We start from the raw sequence: 16,759 nt of genomic DNA, 5'->3' as shown, positions 1-16,759 counted from the left end.
CCTTGTTCCTGTTAGTCCCCTAGACAACGAAAATATAGGGAAAATAAGGTCCAGGTTGAAAATACCAAAGTTACCTTTTAAATCTCAGTTTAACACCTGGATGTACGAGTATGCATCTGTGACATCACAACTAGTTGAGAAAATCGCCTTCATTGCCCATACATTGAGAGTGGACTATGCAGTGAAGAAGCAGACATCTTGTGTCCAGCAGTGTAATTCTGAAATGAAAAATATTTATATATGCACAGATTCTGTTTTTTTTTTCACTGGGGGCAGACAAAGTGCATGCTTTTAAAAATTGTAAACTAATAAATTGAACTTTTCTTTGGGAACAAAATCAGACACAACTTATTATTTGAAGTATTTTTTACATGTCTCAAAATGTGTCTGCAGAGAATCATTAGCCAGAAATGTTGGGAACCAGTGCTCCAGCCTGTGAGAATGAGCTCTAACACATTAGAGAATAACAAGCACATAATTGTTGATTTTTTGAAATAAGAATGTGAGCTCCTCTAAATTAAGAATTAGTTTTCTTTTCATCCCAATAAAACACTAATGAAGCTCCCTGAACATTCAGAGTTATTTCCTCATAACCTGTGGACCAGTGTAAAGTCATCTTTACACTTTAAATGCTTGTCTTTTTTTTTTTTGCCCAATTTCCCACTCTGCGAACTGTAACAGTACGTCGTGGCAGCGTCCCCACAGGCCTGAACATTACGTGCTGCTGTGCATCAAATCTCCCCGGCAGCCTCATTATTCCATTCTCCTCCACTATCCAAGGTTGATCTAATCACCCGATCAACAAGCGGGATGTGTGAGAGAACAAATAATGGAGACAAAATGAACAAATGATTAGTATGCTGTGAAAAGTACAATACGTTTCTTATTTAGCATTTAGATAACTATCTATCCTGAGGAGCAAGCTTCAAAGTTGAACTCAGTTTAGGCGAGGGGGATTAATTCTCTCTACTGCATGCTTCATTGAATCTCTCATTACCAAACTTTGTCTGTATTGATGTTAGATTTGATTGAAGATTAGAGCATTTAGCAAATCTTGCTTTTCCGCGTGTATCAGGCTTTTTCAAGCGCGGCACACTGCTCGCTGGTCAATACCCTCACTTTTATCCAGTGTCTGCTTCATTTAAACTTAATCAACTCCATCAATGAACTGGAACAGCGAAACGTCCCCTGGAACAATAGCTTTTGTTGGATAATGCTTTGGTCTTATTCCCAACCGGGTGGCGATAAACCTAAAATTACACTATGATGAACTATTTCAATCAATATGATAATGGAAATTGGCTTTGGTGACTCTTTGCAGGGCTTAAGGAGGCAGGCTAAAGCCTATGTGACATTAATACATCTCCATGCTCTCTCCCTGCTGTTGCAACCCCCTACCTCACTTTATTGTCCCATCTTTTCAGTGACATTGACTACACCATATTGCAAAGCGCCTGGTAGTTTAATGATCTATCTGCACCAGGGAATGCTTGTGCCGAAATGGATGCACAAGCTGACGGTCTCATGCATTGTTTTCCAACTAAATTATAGGCTCTATACTTTGTTTCCTGTAGTGGCTCAGCGGGGTGTAGATCAATCATTGATGGCACTGTTGTAAAGCAGCTACAACATGACTTTTGCTGCTCATTTGGACATTTTGTCCTTGTGTGGGATCCAGTGCCTGTTATAGGCTACAGTTCATCATATTTATACTGCTACCAAAAGACCAATTTCACAAGCCATAGCAAGGAAAACGCATGCTCCCCATCTGTTGCATACTAATAAATATGCCACCTTCTGGGACAATCCAGGAGTGATCATGATGATCAACTGCCAAGTGATATGACTTACCATAAACCTGTTTATTTGAAAAGTTTCCCCTCAGCCAATAATTGTCAAATTTATTTCAGCATCTATTATCATTTTCTGAAGTGATTTATAAAACCGGCTGAGTTGTTTTCCTCCACACCTTTCAGAGACATTTCATTATCATTTCTGAGGCCAGAGCTGGCACATGGTACGAGATGGATGCCTTTGTGTTGTTTCACACAGAACTGAGCAGTTATCACTGGAGCTGAAAGTCACAGCTGTCCTTTAGCAGAGAGTCACTGATCAGCTCCAGCACCGATGGAGTCATTGGTTGTGTATTTACAATAACAGGCATCTATTTGTAATTGCATTTAAACCGACAGCGTAGAAAGGGAAGTAATATCCATGATGCATGCAGGTTGGTGAGGGCTTCACGTATTCAGTAAATTTCCATTTCTCAAATAGTGGCCAGGGCCTTTCATCTACCTGAACTGCAGAGAGAATGTGGAAATGTTTTCCTCATGAAAGTTGTTCTGGAAAGAATTTTGAAAATACAAACTTACAAAATGGTAGAAAATCCCTTTAAATACCCCCCTCAAAATAACAAAACAAAACCCGTTCCCAAAAAGAAAAAACATGATCTGTTCCTCCAGAGAAAGCCTCCTGTAACAGAGTCTGTCAAAGTCAATAAAAACATGTATATATGAAGATGTATTTTACATTTATATCTATTAGGGGTACACGATAATACCAGCACATCATCGGTATTGGCCGATATTGGCTGCAAAATAAACTATTAGAATCCGCCAACGTGATTTTTCTTATTTTGCACCATGAATAAGTATTACATACATTGAAAAGAATTGTATTTCATGTCTCCATCTGCTGGTGGGCCGTCACGATAAGAGTATGCATGCATAATAGGATGTTAATCCAACTACAGAAGAGACTTGATGATCACTAAAATTAGGTGGGGGAAAAGTGGATATATATCTATATATCCGTCTATATCTATATCTATCTATCTATCTATCATATATATATATATATATATGATAGATAGATAGATAGATAGATAGATACATACATACATATATCATATCTGTTATCAGCCACATAAGTTGTTAAACACTGGCATATTGTATGTTGGCAAAACACCCAATATCATGCATCTCTAATATCTATGATCTATGATATCTATGATCTAATATCTAACTCAATGAACAGCACTATAAAGGGCAACATTGCTGGCAAAGCTAACAATGTGAATGTGGGGAATAACTGAGTGGTGGGTGCTACACTTCCATGATGAAGTTATCCTGATATCAGCATAACCCTGCCATTGGATGGCCATGTAGCCCGGCATTCTCCCTTCCTTCTGCTATCTGTGGGTCACCTTTTCCAAATCCCTTTTGCCACAGGAAACAACGATGAAAATCTCTGAGCTAACAACTTACACGCTGAAAACTAGGGATAGACCGATATGGATTTTTTAGGGCCGATGCCGATACCGATTTTTTTCCATCACCCTTAGCCGATGACCGATTATGGACTGCCGATTTTCTTGAGCCAATATTTGGGGCCAATACTGCTTTTGCTCCCTCAATTTACATCAAAAAAATGACACAATGATAACAAATATTACAGGTCTCAAGTTTAAAATAAGAAACATTTATTGAACAGTAAAAAATACTAAAACAAGATGGATAGTCGAGGTAGAACAGGTGGAATATTATTATTATTATTATTATTATTATTATTATTCATTCATTCATCTTCTAACCGCTTCATCCTCTTGAGGGTCGCGGGGGGGCTGGAGCCTATCCCAGCTACATCGGGCGAGAGGCAGGGTACACCCTGGACAGGTCGCCAGACTATCGCAGGGCTGACACATAGAGACAAACAACCATTCACGCTCACATTCACCTACGGACAATTTAGAGTTACCAATTAACCTGCATGTCTTTGGACTGTGGGAGGAAGCCGGAGTGCCCGGAGAGAACCCACGCTGACACGGGGAGAACATGCAAACTCCGCACAGAAGGGCTCCCACGCCCGGGATCGAACCGGCAACCCTCTTGCTGTGAGGCGAGAGTGCTAACCACCACACCACCGTGCCGCCATTATTATTATTATTATTATTATTATTATTATTATTATTATACATTCAAATAAAAAAAAGAGTTCAGTGCTCTTAAATCTTCCAGTAATGTCTTTATAAAATAAACAAATATTTAAACTGAAGCATAAATAAAACAACAACTACTGTACACAGTAGGATTCGCTGCATGTGCGCTGCAGGGTCTTCTGGCAACACAGAGCTGCCCGTGGATGCCTGTCTGTAAATCATGCCAGGGAAAAATAAATCTGCGAACCCACGCGCGTATCGGCCGATGCCGATACAAGTAAAAAACTCAAATATCGGCCCGATATATCGGCCGGCCGATGTATCGGTCTATCCTTACTGAAAACAGCTAGTTTTGCAAAGATTTGGATACTGTAATAAGGCCTGCTTTGTGGTTTCAGTGAATCGTTCCCCAACTATTAAACATCCTGTGAATGCACCTTTGAAAAGCCCAGACTCCATCTTGCAGGACTCTAATGCCCAATGTTGATCCATTTTATGTTATGGCCTGTTGGAGTTAATTTGCCACATCTTTTAACTCTGGCAGCGGCATGCACCATGTATCTCAAAATAATAAGTTATTGTGGTTTGCAATTATTTTGAGACATTAAGTCAAAATTTTAAGAACGTTTCTTGATATTTTGAGATACTAAGACATTATTTTGTGGTAAGCAAGTCACTGTTTTGAGAAAGTTTCTCATAATTTTAAGATACTAACTCATCATTTTGAGAAGTTATTTTAAAAAAGCTCATTATTTTGAAATACTTAGTCAGTACGTTTACATGACATTAGAGAAAACTGATTTATTGTGTTGTCTGACTAAATCCAGACTTTTAAAATGCATATTACATGTTCGTCTGACTGAAATCGTACTTGATCAAATTTCTCAAAGTCGGACTAACACACCCAGATAATGTGATTGGGAGTTGAACTCCTCCTGCATGTATACAGTCAATTGGACCCAAACTGGCTGAGGCGCTCTGCACATGCTCCACAGTTTCCATCCCAGGCTTTGACCTGGAAGTAAAATAGCATTAAATGTGTAACAGAAGAAGAAGCTGGTAACAACATGGCAAAATCTATATCCAGATCTGTGACTTTTTGGATTAACGAAATGTACAGAGCTGAAAAGCTGTCCACCATGGTACCAGTTTGCCGCTAGCTAACTGTAGCTAACTTGTTTGTCAATTGTTTGGTCTGTGGTGTAATAGATCGACCAGATAAAAGTACGATTTTGTGAGAGAATTTTGCTTCCACATCTAAAACCCCACCGGAAGTGACGTAGCGTAAGGGAGTCCGACCGAGTTCGATCGAGTGTAACATTAATAAACATGGATCCCAGTACTAGTTTTCAGACGAAAGAGGTTGAAAATGTACATTCATATGCATATGATGGCCCACAGGCTTATAATTATGAGCCTGCTAGGTGTCCAAGAGACCAGGAATAGATCAGGGTTAGGAGAAATAACGGCCACAGGAGAGAAATAGAGCTGTGGTGTGAGGAGAACCAGCGGAGAACTGGGCAGGTGTCTTGGTGAGCCACCAGCGTTAGCTAACGCCTTGGGAGACCTCTGTGTTTGAGGCTCGCAGCCCCGCACGGGGGTATGTGTGGGGCCGAGGGAGACCCGAGCCTCGGGGGTATGGGCGAGGGTGAGTGGGCTCCGCCAGGAACATAATCCTCCTGTCCAAAATGAGCGCTGCACACGGCCGCGTTTTTGGTCACAGATGAAGCCGTGAAATCGCGCCTCTTCACCTACACAAAACGCACCCAGGCACGAAAACTAACTCCACTCCTTTTTCTGTCCGGAAAACGGTGTACTCGATGTCCTGACAGACTCGAGTTTGTGCAACCTGCACAAACACAATAATTCGGCATAATCACAAATGGTGAAATGCACTGGTAACAACCGAAAAAATACTAATTCACAAGTTTACTACCGCTCAGACTCGCTACCACCTACTACTGCGCATTGGACAGAGGCAGGGTCAAGGACGCAGAGTCCCTCTCGTGATGTAGTATCAGGCGATGTTGAAAAAAAAAAAAGCGGTTTTAGAAGAGGAGCTACAAAGGTCCACTTTTTCCTCTGAATGTGTGCCCTTATGTCGTGTAAACCATAATAAATTCTGAATTAACTTCTCATGGTAATTTTCAGACAAGGTTATGTATATATTTTAAAAAACATTTAACCTGCAAGTTGCACTTTAACTGTGCATGTTAACGTACTGACTGACTATTTTGACATATTATTTTGAGAAAGCTTCATGTGATTTTGAGATACTAACTGTTTTGAGATAAGTGAGTCATAATTTTAGGGAGGTTTCTCATTATTTGAGTACAAAGTCACTATTTTGAGAATGTATTTGAAAAATAATGAGAAACTTTCTCAAAATAATGCCTTGCTTCCAAAATAATGAGAAACTAAGTCATAATTTTGAGATACGAACTTATTATGTCAAGAAATTACCTCATTATAATGACTCACAGGATTTTTTTTGTCATTAAACTGGCGTGTATGGGCTTCCATATGTTTTACTCTTTGTCCTTCCTTATGATAGTAAATGTGAAGCTTTTAACTATTTATCCACAGACTAATTAGAGTTAGTTTTGCTGGAGGACAGTTCGTGACAGAGATGGATACTCCCTGCCTCTCTAACCTCTCGCCTCCTGCAGCAGCCAGTGTCAATTAGCCCGTCCTGCATCTTAACTGACTGAAGCTGCTTCCATGTCACCGTAATCCAGCGAACATGAAACACCAGATGTGTCGTTTGACACTTTTGAATATGTTGTTTGCCTTTGTTTCCATGTTTTACTCCCAGTGCTGGGAATGATTTGAGAGGACAGACATGCACAACAGATACAGCACCTTGAACATCAAAGGCCCGCGCCGCAGTATTAGCTACCGTGTGTGTGTGTGTGTCTGTGTTTCTGCTGTAACTCTGCACACGCTCACACACACACACACACACACACACACACACACACACTTGAGTAGCTGCTGTGAGTTTGCGTGCACGTCGGTGTGCCTGCCATAGGAAAGCATCCGAGACAGCCCAGAATATAAAAATTTACAGGCCTTTTTCCTGCTTTGTCTGTCTTCTTTCCCATTCTCTTAGGTGAGCGAGGCCTGAGTGATAGAGCCAGAACCTTTCATCTCACCCAGTGAGTGTAAATAGCTGTCATGTTTGATTGACGGTCTGACGTGCACATGTGATGCCCTGGAAGAGGGGAAGAGATTTGATGAGAACACAGTACATGATGGCTCTCCTGTCTTCAAACCAAAGATGTAATGAATGAGTAATTACACGAAAACCAACAGTGTTCTCCGTCGCCTCCTCGGATCTGATTTCTACGACTTAATGCAGAAAAATTTGCATAAATTCCATAACAGCTTATACTGTACAAGATTAGATCCACATAATTGGTTTTAAATGTTATCATAGTAGTACAAATCTTAGCATTTCATACATACTAAACAGAATAATTTCAAAAACTAGTGCGTTTAACAGAAAATCTTTACTTTTACCATCACCCAATCTCTTCTCAGTTTGGCTCTGCTCAGCTCTTGTTTGCCTGTGCTCCACACGCTCCACAGGCTAACAAAGACGTCATGAATCAGGTCTTTTCTTTCTTTAATCACATATGTCTTCTGTATCTGGCCCAACAATGACAAAAACGTTGTTTCGTTCGCATCCTTAATGGTATGTTAGAGTTTGTCTTTTCATGGAAAAGGATAAAATGTTGATGACTCATCCTGCACTTAGAGGCGTACACTAATTTTGCATCCAATTAAACACTTTATCAAATTCTTATCGGATCGCCCATCGGCGATAGAAGGGTTGTTTCACGATGTCTTTTTTATATGACGATCATGGGTGCAGATCCCGAGGGGGACGGGGGGGACATGTCCCCCCCAAATTCTGAAAAACACAAATTGTCCCCCCCAATTCTAAATAGCTTAAATGATTGAAATTGAACAAATGTGTACAGTAGTCCTATATACTGGGAGAAAGGGAAGATGATGAGGAGAAATGGGAATCTGTGAGAGGCGAGAGATGAGAACATGAGTGGACATAACATGCCTGAGACCCTGAAACTAGAAGTAGCATTAACTAACAGCGAAGCAGTGAAAAGGAGGGTGATGGCTGGTTCCATGTACTACTGGCTGTTTAAGAGAAATAAACAGTAAAGGTAAGCGTATGATTCTCTTTGTAGTGCTTTTTGAATGACTTGGTGATGGTGATGAGCCTCTATGAAATCGTGAAATATGCTGGCAATCTCAAGCGCTCTGTGGGCATAATTTGCACACGTGCAATTAAAAAAAAATCAGAACTGATTGTGTCCCCCCCAAACTTCCCCCCCCCCAACCCTCATCAGATCTGCACCCATGATGACGATGCAATCACGAGGTGTGGGGGGGGGACAGCGCGTGTGTGGAGCATGCTGACGAGATCGAGGCTGAACGAGGCTGAGTGAGAGGAGACAGAGGGAGGCTGCTTAGTGAGAGAGCGGGGGGTGGGGGGGAGGAGATCAATGCCTCCGCCCCCTCGACACAAGCATACTCCAGCATACAATAAGCGGAGCGAACTCCGCGAGGAATGTCCGCAGTCATTCGGGCTTTCATAGTCGAGCGCACTTCCGCGCTCGACTATGAAAGCCGTGAAAAATCCCTGCGATGTGAAAAATACATGCTGAGCAGTCACTGGTGCGCGGAGCGGAGTCTACGCAGTCGTAAAATCTGAGCTTTGCGCACACAGGGCTTGCGGACGTCCGCTTTGAGTCCGCGCGGACATCCGCGGAGTCCGTTCCGCGTATGTTCCGCCCGAGTATGTTCGGGCCTTAATGCACATGTCGCGGAGCGGTGAACAAACCAAACAACACAATGTCAGGAGAAATTGAAAAGATATGCCGTCTATGTAAAGTCAACTTGCTAATTAAGGAGCCATTACATGTTCAAGAGTTTTATAAAGCTGCTCAAACGGCAAAGAGAGGCTATAAGTGAACGTTTCAGCGGCGACGCATAATGACCCCCCCCCCGGGCGATGACATCGTTCATCGGCGATTTCACTAGATGGCGATAGGACGATAGGATATGGACAAGATCGCCCAACTCTACAGCTCACAGAGCTAGCTTGCAGCTACGGATCTTTGCAGGGTTGCTGGTTTTGCTAACTCCCGGGGTTACAGCTTATAACTAGGGGCAGGGGAAAGACCAAAACAAAAAACAAACATGAAACTCTATTAGGAGCTGTGCCTTGTCAAAATAAATCAAAACCTATATGACTGGACCATGTGGGAATTTAATTTGAAAGGACAAACACAGGAAGTGGCCATGCTCAGCACTCAGGAGTCAGGTTAATTTCCAGGGCTGGTACCTGTGGTTATTCCACAGGCTAGTTAATAACATGTCAGGCAGGAAATCCAAAGTACCCAAACCATTGTGTTACCCTGCCCAAAATATACCATTTAATAATTAAATAAATGTCATAAACATGCGGGTGACTAGCCGACTTATGACCCTAAATGACAACTATTCGTCGACTAGGAAAATTCTTAGTCAGAGGCAGCCCTAGGCCATATTGTATCGATACACGGATTGTTCAGCCCTAGTCTCTATATACAGACTCTACATTCAGTGAATGTAGAGTCTGTGGGCAAACCCCGGAGATCTTGCCTCCGGAAGAAGAGCGGAAGAGCCCTGGTTTCTGGTTGTAGGCTGTTTGTAGTCCGCGTGATATTGACCAATCACGTTTGAACCGGCTGCAGTTGCTGCCAGGTTAAACGGTCCGTGCGGTGAACTAACGAGGCGGAACATAATTGGCGTCACTGCAAACTCTTAATCCATCACAATGGTTCAGCATATTTACTTATATATAAACTATCTGCCGGAAGTCAGACGCCGAATACAGCTGATGGGTTCCGAGAATGGTTCAGCCCTAATGCTGATTACCAAATGATTGCATGCTAACATGCTAAGCTAACATGATAAGCATGGTAAGCATTACCTGCTACACGTGTTAACATTCTCACATGTAATAATTGCTGACATTAGCATTTAGCTCAGTACAGTATCATACACATGTGCCAGGCATCACAGTGCTGCTAGCATGGCTGTAGACTCCATGTGAGTCTTGTTTACACGAAGTCCACCAATTTTTGAGGAACAGAAAGTTACTGCACAGCTTAGCACAGACTTAAGTAAAGTAATCAGAGTTAATATTTGATTAGAAGTCCTTTCCTGAAGGCTGCAGTCCATACACCAGCAGAGACTTAGTATCTTCTGCCAGACTTGCACTGAAGCCATGTCTACAGTGAAACACATCGCCAACCAAGAAAATTGCCCCCCTTTGGCCCTTTGTTGCCTTGTCTGTGTAGTGAACTTTACTGTCCCGCTGTGCTAAAATCAGAAGTCCCACTCACCTAATATGGACACGAACTCCTTCAAACACACTTTATAATCCTTGTTTTGTCCAGCTGGCTTGAGTGCGACACCAACAAAACAACATGCTGCTATCCAATTTCCTGCTTTACAGACTGCACTCTGTATCTTTTTGATTTTAAAGACTTAATGTATTGTTTTAGTATACATTATGCAATGAGCATTGTGACAGCTGTGTGGCTTGACATATTTCTTTGTTTGGCCTCAGAATGGTAATTCTGATGTATTTTACAATGGGCTTTTGCTTTGATTTAACACACAAAAAAGCACATCGCTCTCATCTGCACTCCAATGGGCTGGAACTGGCGAGAAGGAAACAGTTTAACTAAAGAGAATATATGCATCAAATGAAAAGCAGATGAAAAAATATGCAATTATGTTCCTGATTGGGTTAAGTATTTCTCTGCCAGCACATGCCAGCTACCACTAGAACCTGTCCCAAATGGGCGGCTTCCAGTGCTGGGCAAGGCCCCAGAAAACGTCACATCAGAACGGTGCCATCTCCCGCTACATCTCAGTTTCCTCAGATCCACGGCCAGTCCGTCCCCCTCATTCCCCTCTCCTCTTTGCTACGTTCAGCCCCTCTCTGCGTCCCAGATAATGGAGCTCAGCTTCTGTCTGCCAAAGGGTCCGTGGCTGCCCGGGAGTAATGACCTGAGGGGGTACTTTGTGACAACCAGGGTATAATAATGCCTCCAGCCACGGACAAAGCAGACCCTTGGGGTCAATTTTTAAATACTTTTATGTTTTTCACCAAGGGTAAGAGTCATTTGTTTTTATTGCGGGCCATATACTACATATACACAGCAGAAACAACACATTTATTCCAAACAACAAGGGATACAAAGTGTGGTTAATATTGTTTATTTCAACAAAATGCAGTTAAGTTTTGATAGAGCCACGCCAGTGCTGACCTATCGCTTTTGATGAAACGTGTTCCACTTTTCAACAGAATTTATCCAGCAAATGTCTGTAGGCTGTAGTCCCTCAGATCAAAATAGTGTTATTGAGGCACGCAAGGGAGCGTGGAATCACCTGCGAATGAAAGGCTTCTCCTAATAGGTTAATTGTAACAAAAGCACAGGGGCTTGCCCCATTGAACAGAAGAGGATTGTGGAACACAGGCCTGTGGAAATGATGTCAAGCAATGTGCTGCCTGCTCTCCCCTGCAGGGCCAGAGTTTGTCTGTCAGCAGTTAAATGCTTACCTCCTACCCCTCCCCTAACACTCAACAATCAATTTACCTCCTCGGGGTCTATGAACCCAAAGATTTGACCTTACAGACTCGAGCTTTGTTTCCCCCCCTCATCTCTCACACCTCAAAGAGTACTTATTAGAACACAGGCGAAAGGTATTTTGAAGTCGCTTTTTGTACACATAGAGGAGATATGGTCAAATGTTTCTGGGGCCAAAACCAAAATAATTAATTTGCTGAATGATATCGAAATTTCCACACAGATTGATTGTTAAGAAACAAAACATACACCGACGGAGCTGTTCTAATTTTATTTAAGTGGCTAGTAAAATTCTGATGGAATATGCTGTTTTGTTTCAATGAATATGAGCAGGTGGTTAAAGGAATATTTTGATACATTGGAACACCGGCCTCCCTGGTGGAAGTTGTCCTGCAGCATTTCCCCCCGACACCGCTGGGCACCATTAAACAATAAAAGCGACTGGCTGCATGTCATGCCGATGTGAAAGGACAGTTTTTTCATCTGTGTCTAACGTCACTGACCTGGTTTTCCATAACTTCAGAGTGAGACTGGGTTGAACAATTTGTCACTGTCTCTGTCTGCTGTTGTTGGCCGGCTTTTTACTAATGTTAGTCCTGTAACGTTATCCCCACTGCCGCAGTCGCCATCTTCCTCAGCTCAGCCGTCTGTTCTACCAGTAGTGGCTGACCTCATGTGGCGTTTTCCGTGCACTACATCACTTCAATACAGCATCTCTGTATCAGTTCAAAAGAAAAAGGAGAGTCTGTGTCTTTTGACGGTATTGAAAATCATACTGTCAAGATTTCTAAATACCCTGGGGCACCGTAATACTGTAATACTTCAGTAAGTACCAGTAAAAGTAGTGAAAGTATCAAATCACAATATACACACTTTTCTTTTGGCAGGTTGTGCTGGACAGTTGAAACCATTCATGAAAGACATCAGTACTGAGTCCTGCTCCACAGCCTCCTAACCAGGTATGTGCACGATAATCATACTGTGATTGGAAAAACAAAGACTGTTTTGTAGGTAATGATGTTGTAATCAGACATGAATGCATCTTCCTGACAAAATATATCAAAACAGAAGAGCAGCTTTTAGCACCTGTATATTTTACTGTTGATTTACTTTTATGTTGATGGGTACACAGCCTGGGGATGTCTCTGTGTCAATCAGAGACTTCAAATCCCGAGATTTATTCAGTCTCCCTCCCATTTGTACAGTAACCAATGGTGAGAGTGCACACCCAGCAAGGGTCTAACTAATTGGGCATACTGGGAATAAAAAAAAGAGAAAAAGCAGCACCTTTTTCCTCTTATGTGATATTTATTGGAACTGTTGATGGTTCAGCACAAAGCCTTCGTCAGGGTGCGTGAGGAGAGCTTTGTAGTGAAGCGTCACTTGTTTTTAAAGATTATCTTTATGGTGTATCAGTTTATAGCAGAGAGGAGGACAGGAAATAGCACGAGAGAGGGGGAATGATATGTTACAGGACCACAGTACAGACCAGCGCTCCAAATCACCTCACTTCACATACTAGTCCAAGAAACTGATTTGGGATAAATGTCATTTTTCTATCTTATCAGCTATTGAAGGGATTATCATGACATTTTGTACAGACATTCATGATCCCCAGGGGATACATTTGAAGGATTTTGACGACCTGCTGACTCTTCCTCTAGCGCCACCAGCAGGTCAAAGTTTTCAGTTCAATCTATTAGGTGGATTGCTGTGAAGTTTTGTACAAACAAGGCCAAGGTCCCTGCATGATAACTTTTTATAATCATGTGATTTTTCTGTATGGTTTGTCCAGTATTTTGGTTCAAGGCCAAATACTACCAGCTGCACTTTGTGTTTGTGCTGCGTTCCATTTAACTCGGAAGTCGGAGGTTGAAGCTGGGAATGACGTCACATCTGAGTTGATTATGTTCCTGGACAAGTCACAAAATCTAGCAATACTAATTTAAGCCAGATTAGCCATTGTTAACAATACCAATACAAACACCGTAGCAACATGTCCACCAATAAAAGTTGGACAGGCCTGTGTGTACATCTCTTTAAAGGAGACACAGATAACCCGGAAGTGCTTAAAAACAGTATATTATTACAGCTTTTACTGCTGTTGATGCGCAGAGCAGCCATATTGGATTTTGAGGTTGGGGTTGGATGGGTTTCTTCCAATTTCCAAGTTGTAAATTTGACTTCAGGGGGCGTTCCAGTTGAAATTTCTGACTGACCAATAGTGAACATCACACATGCAGCATCAAGCATGTTAGCATTGTGAAAATGTTAGCGTGCAGATATTAGCATTTAGCTCAAAGCACTATTGTGCTGAAGTACAGCCTCATAGAGCTGCCAGCATGGCTGTAGACTCTTAAGGGCCACCCACACATTCTAACTAAAGTGGATGGTGGAGTCCACACCTCAGATTTAACAACAATGTCAGTGCCAAACAATATTGTTAGCCTCACTTTCAGAGGGATTTGATGAATAATAGAAACATTGACAGCCAAGGTGCAAACTTAACTTTTTGTCCACCGGCCAAATGGCTAGTGAATCTTCAGATTTTACCAGGGACTCAGTAGATTACCATTATTTTTTTGGCTGCTGAGTGTAACAAGTCTTCCAGCCAATTGCATATTTTAGCAGCATTTGGCTGGGATGGTGCTAATTTTGTACCCTGTTGACAGGCAGTGAAAATCCATCTGAATTTATCAGGTGGCGCGTGCTTGACGCCACCATTTACAGAATTTTACTGATCATCAGTGTGGATGATCATGTTAATATAGTTATAGTTATCGTTCTTGATGTGGACAGCCCATAAGTCTTGTTCTCTCAGTAAATTCTATTAGTCATGACTTTGAAAAAGAGGAATTCAAAACGGCGAATGCAGAAAAACCACTGAGAGACCTCAGCTCATTCAAAACTCTGCTGCTCGGTTATTAACCAGAGGCAAGAGGAGAGAGCACATCAGTCTAGTTTTAGCTTCTCTGCGCTGGCTTCCTATAACTTTAAGGGTGCTTTCACACCTGCGCTGTTTAGTTCGGTGTGATCAAACTCAAGTTTGTTTGCCCCCTAAGTGCGCTTCTTTTGGTTTGGTTTTCTTTTCGGTGAGAACGTGTTCCGACCGGGATCTGAACCAGCTGCAGTCACATGACACATTGTTTGGGTTAAACATGAGCATGTTACAGTCCTGGAGGATTATTAATGTGCACCTCCTCCTGTACTGCCTTAATATGCACATTCAACACATCCAATGCATCAAAACATTGTTTTCTAGTTGGAGCCGCGCCTCGTTTTCAAACTGTATGGTTTGACTAAAATGAACAATGACAGCAATATAGTCCACGATGAGCAGCGCTAAAATCAACCTGCGTAGTTGTCCCTCCATTGTGACATTAGAAAGTGTCACATTTATCTTGCAAGTGTACTCTTCTTCAACGTTTGCTTTACTTCCTGGATTTTTCCCACATGGAAATTCTGACCAATCAAGAGCAGCTTTCTCGCGCAAGGTATTTTATCTGGTCTGCTTGTAAATGCTGCTGTGAGAACACGAACCAACTCTAGAAAATTATACAACTTTATAACAAAATTAGTCCCTGATTCAGACCAAAGCAAGACAACTCTAGGAAAAAGCACCCATAGAATTGACTTTAAGCTCCTCCTCCTTGTATACAAAGCCCTAAATGGGCGAGGGCCAAGCTACCTCGCTAATTCCCTTTTTAACTATTTGCCTTCAAAAACACTGCGATCAGCTGGTTTATCATACATTCCCAGCAATAGACGAAAGAAAGTTGTGAATGCAGCCTTTTTCACTTATGCCCCAAAGCTATGGAACAAAGTACCTATAGATATAAGAGGAGCCAGTTCACTCAAAATGTTTAAAAGAAAGCTAAAAATGTATCTGTTCACTTCAGCCTTTAGCTAGGACTTTCCAAATACAGACCTGAAACTCTTACACTTCACACTGCTATAATTCTTTTAAAATGTTGTGTTTTACTTGATCTTATGATTTATGGTTGTACAATTTTATGATTTTAAAATGTATGGTTTTGCTTATATGCAATAATGCACATAGCAGCTGTGACATCACATGAAAACAATGGAAAGCAAAGTTTCTTTGCATTGCATCATTATTGAAGTGATTTTACTGGTGAGCCAATCAGTATTGAAAAAACTATATGGCCTACATTTTTTTCTCCTGTGCTCCTGTAATTGAGGTGTTGCCATTAGCCTTTGTCTGACTTATAGAGGGATGATAAACAACGACTTTCACTGTACAAGTGGCTGTGTAATAGCACAGGGTTTCAGTCTAAAGCAGAAGCTTTTGACATCGTTCTCTGGCATGTGTGTCGAGGCTCGGCTTGTTTTTTCACCGCTGCGTTAACCATTAAGAGAACACCATATAGTTTGTGTTGGTGGAGTTTTCATTTGCTGAGGGGAAGACAGAGTGGTTGAGGATGTATACACGTGGGGGAAGAGCTGCAGTAACAGAACTCAGCTGGAGTAGGTTACTTGAGGGAATGCTTCAGGAGCGGGAACAGAGCCAAAAGAGCGAGGAAACATACTTCACTTTATTGATTTTGTCGATCGTCTTAAATGAGGGGCACTCCAGGCCAAAGGCTCACCTCTGCATTTTCTCTCTGTGTGCCTGTGCTGCTTGGTGGACAACAAGCTGTAGTTACAGGAGCTGGGAGACAGGAATTATATACAGTATGTGTTTATGTTCATGTGTGGGGAAGGTGTATGTGTGTGTGAGAGCCTGTTTTAGTGAAGTTCAAACTCAAGTTTATGGTTCCAGAAAGTGTTGGAATTCAACCTTCAGTGGGCTGTCTGTGAGGTGCACCGCCTCTAGTGTCTGCGGCGTAAATAAGCCTATTGTTTGGATCACATGCATCATCTTGAAGTCCAGAAATGAGCTAGTGTGTCCATGAAACGCACCTACACTGCCCCCATCGCGGATCATGACCTTTTGCTTTCCACCAGAGATACACTCTACTACTGTGACTTATTCATCAACTGTGTCTTGGTTATGAATGGCTTCTCAAGGCAAATATTGATTAAGTCAAGTGTAACATCACTTGGCTTAAAGCAAATGTCCATAAGCAATTACGACTTGTAGTCTCATAGTATTTTCCATTTTTGCTTTGGCTGACATACTCATTTGTTT

At 41.9% G+C, this 16,759-nt stretch overlaps 1 long non-coding RNA gene across 1 annotated transcript in view; it reads left to right on the top strand.

The window, feature by feature from the left end:
• The window catches only part of LOC125895851 (uncharacterized), a 63,206-nt gene that overhangs the window by 2,713 nt on the left and 43,734 nt on the right, over positions 1-16,759 (top strand). The window contains exons 2-3 of the long non-coding RNA XR_007450213.1: positions 7,050-7,095; positions 12,495-12,566. This is a non-coding gene — a long non-coding RNA (uncharacterized LOC125895851). The remainder of the gene's footprint in view (positions 1-7,049; positions 7,096-12,494; positions 12,567-16,759) is intronic.

The sequence above is a fragment of the Epinephelus fuscoguttatus genome, linkage group LG10 (assembly GCF_011397635.1).
Source record: "Epinephelus fuscoguttatus linkage group LG10, E.fuscoguttatus.final_Chr_v1".
In the NCBI taxonomy this organism is placed as follows: Eukaryota; Metazoa; Chordata; class Actinopteri; order Perciformes; family Serranidae; genus Epinephelus; species Epinephelus fuscoguttatus.
Note: the sequence above shows the minus strand (reverse complement) of the source record. Positions and strands in the feature narration are given on the sequence as shown.